Genomic DNA, 15,596 nt, shown 5'->3' with positions numbered 1-15,596 from the left:
GCCCCGGGGCCGCGGTGGCGGATGGGAGGAGGGAAAAAGGGGCCGGGCGGCGCGGGAGATCGATCCCCCTCCCCAATTTCGGAGGAGGGGCCCCGCAGGGAGGGGTGCGGCGGCCATTGTAACGACCCGACCCGGGATAACGGCTAAGGTCTACTCTGCACGTTGAGTAAATCACACCTGCTAAATAACTCTCTTGCGCTTTCGTCCTCGCTTCGCGCAAAAGGTTGCAACCGGAGTTATTCAACTACCCTGGGCCTGGTATTTAAGCTGGTCTGGACTCAACTCCACTTCTAGTATGGGACTAAATTCGCGTTGCTACAGTACTGCTACAATACTCTCGAATTTGACCCGGCCCACTCTAGCCCGTGGGCTGTTACAGCCATGGCCGTGGCGAGCGGGCGGCGGCCGTGGGCGGCGTAGGCAGGGGTAGCTCAGGGTGCGTGGTTGTGGGGGAGGAGGGAGAGGGAGGGCTAGGGCACCTACCTCGGCCCTTGGCTCGAGCAGGAAGGCGGCGGGGCGGGCCGGTCGCGGGAGCAGGCGCGGTGGCGGAGCGGGTTCGCGGCGGCGGCGCTGCTGCGGCTCGGGAGAGGGCGTGCTACGGTGGAGGTGGTCGTGGAGCGAAGGAGCGGCGCTGGGGGCCCTTTTAAAGGCGAGCTAAGGCGGTGGAGCGGGCGGGGCGGGTTGGTGCCATCCGGCGAGCGGCGCGGCGATCCTTAATGGCGCTCGGCCGCGTTCGCGCGTCGGGGAGCGGTGGGCGCGTCGAGGGCGGCGTTGACGCGACGTTTCGGCAGCGGCACGGTGCCGGAGGGAGGCGAGCATGTGGAGGGCCCCAAGGGCGCTGTGTTTGTAGCTGGGCGGCGGCGCTGTGCGGCCGGCGGCGAGGGTGGGCGCTGTGCGCGGCCGCGTGCGCGCGAACGGCATGGGCGGAGCAGCGAACGCGTGTGTGCAGCAACGGCTTGTGCGGGCGCGCATGGAGTTGGCCGGCGTGGCAGGCGGCTGGGCGCGCCGAGCGCCTCGTGCGTGCGCGCGTGCGCGTGCTTACGGGCAGCCGGGTGGCGCGCGCGTACGGGGCAAGGAGCAGGGGCTCGGGCGCGCGCGGTAGGGTGGAGAGGCGCGCGCGGGACAGGCGGCTTGGCGTGGCCGGTGTGCGCCGCGGCGCGGGGAGCGCTTGCGTGCGCGCGTGCGTGCGCACGGGTGGGGGAGCAGGCGCGCGGGGGCGGGCGAGCAGGGTGGGTGTGCGCGACAGGGAAGGAGGGGCGGCACGCCGAGCGGGGGTGGCGGGGCGGCCACGTGCGGTAGGACGCGAGGGGCACGGGCAGGCGAGCGGGGGGCCGGGGCAGACTGGCCGAGCCGTGCTCGGGGAGGAGAGAGGGAAGAAAGGAAGGAAGGAGAGGGAGAGAAAAGAGAAAGAGAGAAAAGAGAAAAAAGAAAAGGGAGAAAATAAAAAGGAAAAAGGGAAAAAGAAATGGAGAAAAGATAAGAAAAAATGGGAAAAAGGAAAAGGGAAAGAAAAGGGGGGGGGGGGGGGGGCGAGTGCGCACCGGCGGCGATCGCGGCCCCGGTCGGCCTCGCTCGGTGTCGGGCATGCGTACGCGGGCAGACAGGGGAGGTGGGGCACGCGCGGCGCTTGCGGTCAAGCGGCACTCGGGTGCACGTGGCAAGGAGGAGAGGGAGGAAGGAGAGAGAGAGAAAAAGAGAAGGAGAGAGATTTGCGGCGACGATCACGACGGGCGGTCGCGCGTGGGCGACAAGCGGCCGCGTGACGCGGGATGGGACGGCGGTGGGGAAAAAAGAGAGGAGCACGGTCGGCGGAGAAAATGGATGGAACGACAAATGAAGTCGGGTGTCGGTACGGCGGAAACCTCTGGGGAAATTAGGGTTTAGAATTAATTGAGCTCAACGATGAAAAGAGTTTTGAAAAAATTTAGCGTGTGATTTATTTGGTGAATTTTTCGGGTCGTTACACCTCGGCATTCTCAGTGCTGGTACAGCGACCCGGCGTTCAGCTTAACCATCAGGCGGGCGCGCGTTGATAGTAGGGGATTTGGTTAGACACGCGAAGCTTCACGATCGACGGTCGTCGACTTATTCGAGGGTGCTGCCTGAGCCGCGATGTGCGAGGAGCCCTCCAGCCCAGGCCTGCGTGATGGCATTCAGGGGAACCCTCGACTTTGATTACGACCCTCGCCGCCCTTTTGTAGGGAGGAGGGGTGAAGCGCACCATGCTACCCATGCCCGGGCCGTGAGCTATGACTGCTTCTGTGAGCTATTAGCGGGTAGTTCAAGCGGACGTCCGTGCCCCGTTCGATAAGGGTCAGCTCGTGGTCCATGGACACGTCACATAAAGCGTTTGCGAAGGTTCGCTAGGCGGGGCTCGGACCCATTTGATAGGGTCTGAGGGCTCGATGCTCTCCCTCGATGGGATCCCCCTACTAGACACCCTCGACTAGCCTTGAACACTGCGTAGGATGTCTCGAACTCCGCGTTCGAGGGTAGCTTGTACGGCACATCCATGCAGTCCCTGACTCTGGCGATCTGGAGCGCCTGTCGAACACTCGACGGGCCAGGCTTCGAACCCCTGATCAGTAAGGCCTCGGAATAAGATTCCCTCGAGGGTAAGGTGCCCCTGAAAGGAATATTCCGTCATGGTTCGCAAGCGGTGCAGAGTCGCCGGTCGTGTGCGCGGGTCTTCCGCTGGTCGTGGGCGACGTGGCCCAATTCGTGCGGTGCGGTGCGGGCGCGCCTTTTCAGGCGGCTACCTCAAGTAAGTGAAGCGGCGTGGGCGGCGGCTGACGGATGGAACAGCGCAATAGTCGCACCGCGCCCGTCGGTTACCGCGCCGTAATTATTGCCGATTGCGCGCGTGGGAGACTCCGCGCTCGTGGGACCCAGCCGTCAGTGACAGCGAAATCTCCCGCATTCAATGCGGTAGATTTCGGCCGTGGCAGCGGATCCGTCCGTTGCGGTGAATAAAAGCGAGGAGAATGGGGTTGTTTTGGGCTCACCTGACCATTTGCCTTCGCCTCGCTTGCCCTCTTCGCCTCCCCTGCATTCTGAGCACGTAGCCGAGAGTAAGAGGAAGTAGAGGAAGGAAAGCGAGAGCGCACCTTAGCCACCGCAGAGCTTGCCTCCCCGCGTCCCCCCTTGGTCTGAAGCAATGGCGGACATCCAGGAGCCGTTGCCGTGGGGGAGATCCACCACCACCGAGGTGGTTTTGGAGCGGCTAGTCGAGGACAGGCTACTCCCACTGAACCCCGACTCAGGGGCGCCGGCGTGGATCTCCCCGCGGCCGGAGGAGACAGAGCCAAATCCCCCTGCGGGCTACGTCGTGAGCCTTGTGAGGCTCCACGAGCGGGGATTCGGGGTTCCCGTGGGGCGATTCATGCGGGCGTTGTGCGACCATTATGGAGTGGAGCTGCACAATTTCAGCCCCAACTCCATCTCGTAGGCGGCGGTCTTCGTCGCCATCTGCGAGGGATATTTAGGGATCGAGGCGCATTAGGATCTTTGGATCCACCTCTTCCGCGGCGAGCTCTTTGTCGAGCACGGGTGGAACCAAGCAAAGAGGTACGCGCGCGCAGAAGGCCTGACGCTCCACTTGCATCCCAGCCGGAAGAATTTGTACATCTCCAACAAGATGACAACAAACAAACGCCGGGTGGTCGCGAGGGTGGTTCTACCTGCGCAACTTCAGTGGTAAGCTCCTGGCGTTCACCAACAGGGTGCTCCGGGAGAGGCCCGAGAAGTGGGATTGGGGGGTATCGCCCCCAGCGCAGCAAGCCAAGCTCAAGGTCCTCACCGACGCGCTGGAGCCCCTGGATCGAAGAGGGTTGACGGCGGCTGCCGTCATCGCCAATTTCCACCGGCAGAGGGTGATCCCTCTTATGGAGAGGGTCCTGCCGATCTTCAAGCTCACCCCCGGGGCCCGGGCCTCTGGTTCGAGGACATCGATCGAGCTGCTCCCCCGGGACATCGCTGCCCGGAGGGCGAGGAGCACGGTAGAAGAGTTCCCCAATGATCCCGAGGATCTTTGGAGGATCAAGATGCGCCCCGAGCCGGGGTACATTTCTCTGGTGAGTCTCGATTCCGGATTCGTTGTTGTCTTGTGCTGTTCCTTTCCCCGCCTCCTGACTTCAACTTGGTTATGTTTGCAGGGGTTGAAGTGCCACCCCTCGAGGCCTCCGGTCTCGGAAGAACGCCAAATCAACCGCCTGCACGCAGAGGCGGAAAGACTCGGCGGAGGCGACGGCCGAGAGAAAGAGGAAGAGGAAGGAGAGGCACGACAAGGCATGCAAGATTGCATGCGCAGAGGGGAAACCGCGGCCCGCCACGCCTGAATCCACGGACGGCGAGGAGGGGGCCTCGGATGCCGAGGCTCACCCCTCGGGCGGCGATGGGTGGAGACGGCCTCGGATGCCGAGGCTCACCCCTCGGGCGGCGATGGGCGGAGACGGTGGCAGAGGCGGGCGCGAGTTCCCCGCCGGTCTATCTGGGGGATGGTGGCGAGGCGCCAGCGACGGCGGAGCGGAGATCGCCCACGCCGGGGGCGGGTCGAGGGTCACCCTCGCCGGCGGTGGGTGGAGAATCGTCTGCACCCACGACAGAGCGGAGGTCGCCCCGGCTAGCGACGGACGAGGGGGTCCCCACGCCCACGATGTCGACGGGCGGCGATGGGTCCGTGGCGGGCGCAGAGGCGTCCGCGCAGATGGCCTCGAGGCCTCTGCCTGTTCCGAGGGTGACACCCTCGGATCAGGCGTCGATGGGCGTCGATGTGCCGCGGGCCCGAAGGAGCAGCACGGGCAAGCGCAGCATGAGTGCCCGGTAAGTGTCTCTAATTTTATTTGTCGGGTTTATTTGATCGCTCCCCCAATCCTGCTAACCTCAACCTTCCTTCCTCGATTTCCAACTCTGGGGCCGCTGCCAAGGATGCAGCCCCGCTCGTGCCGGTCAAAGCCCTCAAGACCGGGGCACGCGCCACGCCGCACACAGTGCCGCAGCCTCTGCCCGTCGTAGATATCGTGGCGGAGGCCGCGAAGTTGCGGGCGGCGATGGCTCGAGGGACTCAAGTGGCGCAATAGGCTCTAGCACTGGGGTACGGGGGCGACGCTGGCCAGAGCGGAGACAAAGCAACCGCTCCGGTCGACGCCACAGAGGATGCCAGCCGGGGCGGCGCAGATGGCGCCACCCGGCCGGTCGTCGAGGAAGGATCTGGTTGGGGTGCGCAGGAGCACCCCGCTGGCCAGGCGGAGGTGGAGACCCTCGTCCCCGAGCCCCCGAGGGCTGGGGTCGAAGGAGTCGTAGAGGAGTCGACGCAGAGGGCGCCGATGTTGGGGGAAACCCGCGTCTTGGCGCCCGGAGGGGCCCAGGACGTGGGTGTTGTTGCGGTAATGGCGGCACCGACGGTGACGACGCAGGCGGCGACGGACATCGCGATCCCGGTGGTGCAGCTGCCGGACAACAGCGGGGAATATGGGGATTCGAGAGACATCGACCCCGCTACTGCGGCGAGCGCCACCGACAAGATCGCTGAGTTCACGCCTGCCTGCGCGGAGGCGCTCAACGAGGGGACATCCGGGGGGCCCCAGCATGGGGCAATCATCCGGTCCGTGGTCCCCCCGGAGTTTCTCCGCAACGAGCGAGAGGAGGAGGCCGTCTGGCAGGCGCAGTACGAGGCAGGTTCTCAGATTCAGAACTCCATCGAACGACGGATTACCAGATCAGCCAGGTAATTAGCTCCTCCCCGAGAATCGTTCATATTTTTGGCCATGATTTTGCTTGCTTTACCCACGCCTTTCCTTTCGCAACAGCTGAAGGATATCTCGCGCGGAAAGAGCGCTGAGATGACCCGGCTGCACTCCCAGCTAGGCTGGCTTGGGCAACACAACGCCGAGTTGGTGCTCAAGAACATCGAGGCCAACACTAGGATGACGGATCTGGGGGCACGTCAGCGGGCGCTGGAGGAGGAGTTAGCGCGGGTTACCGGCGAGCGTGACGTCCCGAGGGTCACAGCGGAGCAGAAGGCTCGGGAAGTCGAAGAGCAGACTGCCGAGCTGCAACGCCTTAGGATGACGCTTGAGCAAAAGGAGACCGAGCTTCTCCAGAAAGAGGTGATCGTCGTCACACTCTCCGGGACCCTCTTGGAAAAGGGCAAAGCCCTCGAGGAGAAGGGGGTGGCAATCCAGAACATGGGGGCCGCCCTCAAGGAGAAGGAGAACTCCTTGTCCTCACTCGAGGAGGCTGCCCTAGTCCAGAGGGAGGAGGCACAAAAGAGCATCGTGGATAAGTACTCGAATTTTTGCTGTAGTTGGGTTTTATTTTTTCGCAGCTGATCTTGATTCCTTTTATCAGAGCTGAGGCAGAGGGTGGCGGACGAGACCACGACGAAAGAGGCGGTAGGCACCGCGCTCATGGCGGCTCAAACGGAGTACGCTGACCTTGAGCGAACCGTCGTGAGCGTGTGCCAGGAGCTCGAGGGGGAGGGCGCTGTATCTGGTAGCTCGGTGATCAGCCGCCTGCGAGCGCTAGGTGGCCGGATCACTGAGCACGCCAAGAGCACCTTCCGCCTCGGTGTCCTTCGCGCCCTCGTCGTGGCCTCGACACACTACCTCATGGACCTGAAGAGAGTGTCGTCGGGGTACGTGGTTCCAGACGACGCCGACGCAGCCGCCGAGGAGTTCGCCGTGGTGCTCGCCGAGAAGCTCGAAGCTGACATCCCCCCGATAGCTGAATTCGACGCTGTCGCAGAGCCACAGAGCGGGGATGACAACCTGTAGATAGGCTGGGCCTCGAAGCCCATCTAATAGATTAGTGTTTATTGTAATCGCACTTTGTAATCTCGTCTATGAATATAGAAATTCGTTTTTCGTTAAATCGACTGTGTGGCCCATCGAGGCCTTGTGCGTTCGAGCCCGCATTTTCTTTTACTCTACTTCCGTGTTCTCGTACGCGACTTAGATAAACTTCTGCGAGGAATTTCGCGTTCATAAGCCACGTAGGCGTAGGGTGGTGAGGGGGGTGCCGTATCCCAGAGGCGTAGGCAGCCCCACGACTCGGCCGGCCCCGTACCTTAGTTGCTTACGCCCCGCGTCCGTTTTTTCCAAGTGTACGAGAAGCTTAGAGACGAGACGGAAGTTTTTCGAAAAAACGCTGGCGATTTTTGGGGACGTTCGGGGGTTCGCCCCGTAGTAGCCCCCGAGGGAGGCTTGGCTTTGCCGAGGGTAAAGCCAGGCATACCTCGGTGTTCGTGCGCATCCGAGCCTTCGAGGGTCCGGAAGGTTCCCAAAAATAAACAAGTAAAGTGTACTTCTTTATTATTTCGGGAAATCGAAAATGCGAGTACAAACGATGTACAAACAGCTCAGAATTCTAAGGATAGAAGCGACGTAGCTACTGTATATTCCAAGCGTTGGTGAGGACTTCGCCTTTGTCGTTCACCAGCTTGTACGTGCCGGGTTTAAGCACCTCGGCGATTACGTACGGGCCTTCCCATGGCGGTGGGAGCTTGTGGCGGCCCCTGTTGTCCTGTCGAAGCCTCAGCACCAAGTCCCCCTTGTTGAGGTCTCGGCGCCGGACTCTCTGCGCTTGATATGTTCGTAAAGACTACTGGTAGCGCGCAGAGTGTAGGAGTGCCACATCTCGAGCCTCGTCCACTTGATCCAGCGAGTCTTCGCGAGCTCATTGGTTCTGCTACTCTTGGTATGTCTTGAGCCTTGGCGATCCGTACTCTGGGTCCGTGGGGAGTATGGCTTCGGCGCCATAGACGAGGAAGAATAGGGTAAAGCCCGTGGCTCTGCTTGGGGTCGTCCTCAGGCTCCAAATGACCGAGGGTAGCTCCGTGAGCCACCTCCGGCCAAATCTGTTCGACTTGTTGAAGATTCTCGGCTTCAGTCCTTGGAGGATCATGCCATTAGCACGCTCCACTTGCCCGTTCGTCTGTGGGTGTGCCACAGTCGACCAGTCCACACGTATGTGGAAGCTGTCGCAGAACGCCAAGAACTTTTTGCCTGTGAACTGGGTGCCGCTATTGGTGATGATCGAATTCGGGACCCCGAACCTGAAGACGATGTCGGTGAAGAATAGAACCACTTGCTCGGATTTGATCTTGCCGATGGGTCGAGCCTCGATCCACTTGGAGAATTTGTCGACTGCCACCAGCAAGTGGGTGAAGCCACCGGGCACCTTCTGCAGCGGACCGACGAGGTCCAGTCCCCACACAGCGAAAGGCCATGTGATGGGGATTGTCTGCAGAACGTGCGCGGGGAGGTGCATTTTTCGAGCGTAAAATTGGCAACCCTCGCAGGTCCGCACGATGTCGGTGGCGTCGGCAACTGCGGTGGGCCAGTAAAAACCTTGCCGAAATGCGTTACCCACGAGGGTACGTGGTGTGGCATGGTGGCCGCAGACGCCAGCGTGGATGTCGCGGATCAGCTACTTGCCCTCGGGGATGGGGATGCATCGCTGCAGGACTCCCGAGGGCTACACTTGTATAGCTCGTTGTCGATTAGGACGAAACACTTGGCCCGCCTAGCGAGGCACCGCGCCTGAACGCGGTTCGAGGGTAGGACACCTCTAATCATCCAGTCAAAGTACTGGGTGCGCCAATCTTGCGAAGTGGGGGCCTCGTCGATCTGCATTGCTTCGGCCTCATCCATAGAGGAGGTCTCGAAGTCAATGTCCATGGGCTCGGCCTCGTCCGCCGGGGGGTTCCCGCCGGAGGGCCCGACGGTCGAGGGCCCTGGCTCCGTCGGATCCTTGAATTCAACGGAGGGCTTGGTGATGTCGCGAGCGAAGATTTTCGGGGGGACGGTGGTCCACCCTAACGCGATCTTGGCTAATTCGTCGGCGTCCTCGTTGTACTTGCGCGGGACGTGATTGAGTTCTAGGCCATCGAATTTGTCTTCGAGGCGGCGCACTGCTTTGCAGTATGCCTCCATCTTCGGGTCGTGGCAGCTAGACTCTTTCATCACTTGGTCGATGACAAGTTGAGACTCACCGCGCACGTCGAGGTGTTTGACGCCGAGCTCGATGGCAATGCGGAGGCCGCTGAGGAGGGCCTCGTGCTCTGCCAGATTATTAGAAGCAGGGAAGGGCAAGCGTATCACGTACCGCATGTGGTCTCCGAGGGGTGAGATGAAAAGGAGGCCGGCACCGGCACCGGTTTTCATCACCGACCCGTCGAAGAACATGGTCCAGCATTCGGCCTGGATTTGTGGTGGGGGTAGCTAAATGTCCGTCCATTCAGCCATGAAGTTGGCCAAGATTTGGGACTTGATCGCTTTGCGGGGGGCGTAGGTGAGAGTTTCTCCCATCAGCTCCACAGACCATTTGGCAATTCTACCCTCGGCTTCCCTGTTGCGGACTATCTCTCCCAAAGGGAAAGACGAGACCACGGTGACAGGATGGGCCTCGAAGTAGTGGCGTAGCTTGCGCCGAGCCAAAACCACTGCGTAGAGCAACTTTTGAATCTACGGGTAGCGTGTCTTAGTTTCAGACAACACCTCGCTGATGTAGTACACCGGCCGTTGGATAGGCAGAGCATGGCCCTCCTCTTGTCTTTCGACAACGATCTCCGCGCTGACCACTTGGGTCGTCGCAGCTACGTACAAATAGAGGGGCTCATCGTCCGTGGGTGGTGTGAGAATGAGGGCGTGAGCGAGCGATGCCTTCAGCCTGTCGAGGGCTTCCTGAGCCTCGGGGGTCCACGTGAAGCGCTCGGTTTTCCTCAGGAGTCGATACAGGGGTAAGCCTTTCTCGCCGAGGCGCGAGATGAACCGGCTGAGGGACGCTAGGCATCCCATGACCCTCTATACCCCTTTTAGGTCTCGGATCGGTCCCATCCGAGTGATGGCCGAGACTTTGTCAGGGTTGGGTTCGATGCCCCGCTGGGAGACAATGAAGCCCAAGAGCATGCCTCGAGGGACTCCGAACACGCACTTCTCGGGGTTGAGTTTTACCCCTTTGGCCCTCAGGCAATCGAATGCGATCTGGAGATCGGCAACCAGGTCGACCGCCTTCCTGAATTTTACAACGATATCGTCGACATATGCCTCTATGTTCCGCCCGAGATGGTCTCCGAAAACATGGATTTGGTGATAGCCGGAATAAGAATCAAGAAAGGATAAAAGTTCGCATCCTGTAGTTGAATCTACGATTTGATCAATACGTGGCAAAGGAAAGGGAACCTTCGGACATACTTTATTTAAGCTAGTGTAATCTACACACATCCTCTAGTTTCCATTCTTTTTCTTCACTAATATAGGATTAGCTAGCCACTCGGGATGGAATACCTCCTTGATGAACCCGGCCGCCAGAAGTTTCTGCAACTCCTTGCCGATCGCCCGGCGCTTGAGCTCGTCGAAGCGTCGCAGGCGCTGCTTCACCGGCTTGGAGTTAGGTCGGATATCAAGGGAGTGCTCGGCGACCTCCCTCGGTATGCCAGACATGTCCGAGGGGCTCCACGCGAAGATGTCTACGTTGGCGCGGAGAAAGTCGACGAGCACCACTTCCTATTTGCTGTCGACGGTGGCGCTGATCTGCAACGCCTTGTCGTCAGGGTGGCTCGGGTTGAGAGGCACCTTCTTGATACCCTCGGCGGGTTCGAAACTCCCTGCTTGTCGGTGCGTGGAGTCCAAGGCCTCGCTTGCCATTTTGTCGAGGGTGGCTGCGAGGGCCTCATCCTACGCTTGAGCCTCCGCGTGCTCAACGCACTCGACGTCGCACTCGTAGGCGTGCTCGAACGAAGAGCCGATGGTGATGACGCCCTTCGGACCCGGCATCTTCAGTTTGAGGTAGGTGTAGTTGGGGATGGCCATGAACTTGGCGTAGCAGGGATGATCAAGGATGGCATGATAGGATCCTCGAAACCCCACGACCTCAAAGGTGAGTACCTCCTTGCGGAAGTTGGCTGCCGTGTCGAAGCAGACAGGCAGATCGATCTGGCCGAGGGGTTGGACGCGCTTTCCCGGCGCAACGCCATGAAATGGAGACTTGCTGGGACGAAGCTTGTTCAGTCCAATCCCCATGAGCTCCAAGGTGTGGTCATACATGATGTTTAGGCTGCTGCCTCCGTCCATGAGCACCTTGGAGAAGCGGGTGTTGCCGATGATGGGGTCGACAACGAGCAGATACCGTCCCGGATGCGGGACGTAGTCGGGGTGGTCCTCGCGGCCAAAGGAAATGGTATCCTTCGACCAGTCGAGGTAGGATGGCATGGCCTTGGTGACGGAGAAGACTTCCCGGCGCTCACGCTTGCGCTGCCGAGAGGTCATGTTCGTCGTTGGTCCTCCAAAGATGAAGAAGGCGTTCTCCACCGGGGGGAACTCGTCATCTCCACCTTTGTCGCCAGCGTCCTTCTTCTTGTCCTCGTCACGATACGCGACGCGGTTGTAGTACTTCTTGAGCATCTCGCACTACTCGAGGGTATGATTGACCGAGCCCTTGTGGTAAGGACACGGCTTCTTAAGCATGTCGTCGAACAGGCCACCACCGCCTCGAGGGGGTCCTCGAGGTCCTTTGCGGTCTGGGGCGGCAGCGAAGGCCTCCTCGGAGTCCTCTGCCTGCCCCGATCTGTGCTGGTTCGGTGGGAGCGACTTCTTTCCCCTACTCCCCCGCCTTTGTTTCTTGTCGAGGGCATTGGGCTTGGCGTTGCTGCCCTCCGCGGTCGCATCTTCCTTGCGCTTGTTCGGCTTATCGTCGAAAATGGCACCAATAGCCTCCTCGCCGGCGGCGTAGTTGGTGGCAGCGTCGAACAGCTCGTTGGTGTTGGTGGGTCGGCTTCTCGCAAGCTCGTGCACCAGGTTCCTGCACGTCGTACCCTCGAGGAAAGCGTTGATGACCTCGACATGGGTGACGCTGGGGAGCTCGGTGCATTGCTTGGAGAAGCGCCGCATGTAATTGCGCAGGGACTCGTGGGGCTTCTGGCGACACCCTTTGAGGTCCCAGGAGTTGCCAGGGCGCACGTATGTGCCCTGGAAGTTGCCCACGAAGATCTTGACTAAGTCGACCCAGTTGTGGATCTGATTCGCGGACAAGTGCTCGAGCCACGTTCGTGTGGCGTCGGCAAGGTGAAGAGGAAGGTTGCGGATGATGACCGCGTTGTCTGTCGTACCGCCCAGCTGGCATGCTAGGCGATAGTCATTGAGCCAGATTGCAGGATCTGTCTCGCCCGATACTTGACGAGGGTGGTGGGCTGTCGAAAGCTCGGGGGAAAAGAAGCGGTACGAATCTCCCGGCTGAACACCCGGGTGCCCGGAGGCTCCGGTGACTCGCCCCTGTCATGCTCGGGGTCGAAACATCCACCCCGTCGAGGGGTGTATTTCATGCCGCTGATGATGTAGCGGGCGTCACCGTCATCGGCGTGCCCGCGCGTGTCGTGGAGTCGATCCTTTACGGGGGTTTTTTCGATGCGGTCGTGCACCTAGGGTGCCTTCGCACCGGGCGCTACGGCTGCCTTGCCCTGCCTTGCTGGAGGAGTGTGCGTAGAATCCTCATGTTCCTGGTGCGCAATCCCACCAGAAGGCTTCGGTACGATCGAGCGTATGCGAGATGCAGAGCTCTCGGCCTGCTGCACAGCGGCTTGCTCGATGAGCACCTGTGCCTCGCGGCGCAGGTTTCGGCCCGAAGGCGTCGATGGCTCGGGCATGGCTTGGAGTAGGTAGGCCGCAGCGACGAGTTTTTCGCCGGCCGTCTTTAGTTCCAGAGGTTTATCAACATTGTCGTCGGCCAGGATGCGTTCCCGGGAAATGCGCGCCGCCGCCTGGGCATGTGCACCACGCGCGGTGCGTTGCTGCTCGAGTGTGGTGTGCAGCTCCTGTGTCTGCCGGCGTTGCTCGTCGAGCTTGGCTTGAAGCTCTTTGAGCTGTGCCAGCTGAGCTTGCCGCGCCGCCAAGCTTGACAAAGAAGAAGGGGCCGCAGGTGGCATCACCGGTTGGTTCGCCTGTGCGTCCGCCCCGCCGTCCCCGTCGTCGCCCAGGGCGTTGTCGTTTTGCTCGTCCGCAAGATCGGCCATGAAGCACTCTCGAGTGGGATTGTACTCCCCCTCACTGGAGTCCTCAGAGCAGGTGAGGCAATAGGCCGTCGCGAGCTGGAACGAGAGGAATGCATCGGGGTCGCGGACCCCGGAGTAGTCCTCGGTCTCCTTGGCCGTGAAATTGTTCATGAAGAAGTTGATGTCGTCGGCGATCGAACTCGCCGTTTCGGGGAAGGATTCGTCGGGAGACGACGCGATGAGGTTGTGGATCGACAGAAGGTGATGACCCGGCAGATCCTCATACTCGGTGAAGTTAGTGCTGATTGAAGAGGCGTAGGTGGCAGCGTTGCGCATCCCGAAGGGAAAGGGCGACGGCGAGGTCGAGCCCCCCTCCCCCCTCGAGATGCATTGGTGCTGCAGCAGATGATGATGCCGGCGCAGACGACGCCGATGCACGTGATGACGAAGCGGTGGCCCCGTTGGCCGCGATGCTGAGTTGCGACATGCCAGCCTCAACCCACGTGGGGGAGCTGTGGCGTGCCGCACGGCGCCGCTCCGCGCGTGCTTGTCGCCAATGCTGGCCCGAGCGCCTGTTGCGCCGGGCTGGTGAAGTCGAAGTGACGGGGTTGCGTCTGGGCGAGAGAAGCTCCATGAGGTAACCGTTGCCGGTTGCTCTGAACTCGAGACTCCCGAACCAGATCACGTATCCTGCTGGGAGCGGATCCGAGACACCCATAGGAAAAGGGTTTGGTCTACCCGCCATCCCTAGGGATCAAATGGGAACAAGAGAGAAAATGTCACGCAGCGCTCCCCTTCCTGGCGCGCCAACTGTCGGTGTCCTAACCCGGGGGCCCGGATCCCAACTAGTAATTGCTGCGTGTTTCCTCGTCCCAAGTGTTGAGCGTGACGAATAGCAGTGTTGGTGCTAGAAGCGAGTGTGTGCTCTGTGGGCGGTGTGATGCCTAGAGAGCCGACCGACCCCCTTAAGGGAAGTCCGCCTCCTCCTTTTATAGACGCAAGGAGGGACGGGTACATGTATAGGGGATTGCGGAAAGTCGTCATTTCTCCCCGAGCTGTGGGGATACAATAGTCGAGTACTGTGGGAAGTACACTGTGGGGGTATGGCGTCGGGCGTGGTGGTCGTCCTGGGCATCGTCCTTCCTCGCAGAGATCGCGCCGGCGTCCTGCCAACCCCAGCAGGCGGCGTGGGTGTCGCTGTAGGGTGTACTGTCCTCCAGGCGTGGCGTGATGGCGTTTCGTGGGCCCTGTAGGTCAGGGTTTTGCGTGTCTCGGCGGTGACAGGGCACGTGGCGATCCCGGACCCCCTGGACAAAGTGCCGGCATGCGCACTAAGGTGGTCCGAGGGTCGCGTGGAGGTCCTGGACCCCTCGAGGGGGGAGGTCCGGGCCTCCGGCTGCTAGCGCTGGGCATCCCTCTCCGAGGGGCTCGTGGTGACACCGGACCCCTTCCCGAACAGGGGGTGAGTCCGGGGCCATACGTGTGACGAGGTGGAGTCAGGACGGCCACAGTTGGCAGAATAGTAACGGAACTGTGCCGAGCGCGCTTCGTCCCGTGTCGCAAGTCCTACAGTGTTGCCACAGCGTCCGGGATGGCGGAGCAGGGACCGGAGTTGGCGGATGGGACTCCGATCACAGCCACTGTGGGGGATGGCGGCCTGACGCCGTCTGTCCTGGGCGCTGTGTAGGAGTGGTTGGCACTTAATGTCTTCGTACGACGGGTGGGTGAGCGGCAGGGCCGTTTGTCCCTTATGCCGAGGGGTGGCCTCGAGCGAGGCGGAGATGAGGTGCCTGCTCGAGGGTAGGTCCGCTACCTTCGAGCGAAACAGAGATGATTTGCGCGCTCGAGGGTAGATTCGTTACCTTCGAGCGAGGCGGAGATGCGGGGCGTAGTCGAGGGTCTCGATGGGAGCCCTCGAGCGAGGCGGAGATCGCTCCGCGGGTTCGAGGGAGGATACAAGTGGGCCACATGCTGGACTTATTTGAGTCCTTTCCTTTCTTCCCGATTGGAAGGAGGCCGTGAGCCTTCGTGGGCCCAGTTGCCTAACGCGTGTTTGCGGTTTTTTATGGTGATCTTAGTACCCCGATTAGGGTGTCCCTAATCATGGTACCCGACACAAGCGAGCTATGGATTGAGTGAGGAGTGGATATAAATACAAGGCTCTTAATCATCCATTCATGCTGACATGGACCTTAACTGCAAAACCATTGTTAATTCGATCCAAAAGAGGAAGAAAAAAAATCGTGAGGAGTGAAATTAAAATAACGAGATAGCTTCACCTGCGAGTAACATGACAAGTGGAATGAGAAGTACCAAAGTAAAATGAAACTAAAATTGATATGTTTTCTTGTCTTTGTTTTTGGTTGCATGCACGATATCAATTTGACACGGGGTGCCGACTCTAGGAATTTTCTGTTAGAATGATGTGCCGTCCCATTTAACAAAATTAACCGAACTAAACATCTTCTATCAGATTCGGTAATTGCATGTGGTTAGTGTTGATAAGTGACTATTAGTGGTTTCAGTTAAGGATAGCTTTGTGTGGGATTTTATATCTAGTAAAGTATATGGATTCTTCTCTCCTGTTTTTTTTAAGTTTTTATATTTTCCA

This window comes from Panicum virgatum, chromosome 9N (assembly GCF_016808335.1).
Source record: "Panicum virgatum strain AP13 chromosome 9N, P.virgatum_v5, whole genome shotgun sequence".
Lineage (NCBI taxonomy): Eukaryota > Viridiplantae > Streptophyta > Magnoliopsida > Poales > Poaceae > Panicum > Panicum virgatum.
The sequence above is the reverse complement of the archived record's forward strand: the minus strand, read 5'-3'. Positions refer to the sequence as shown.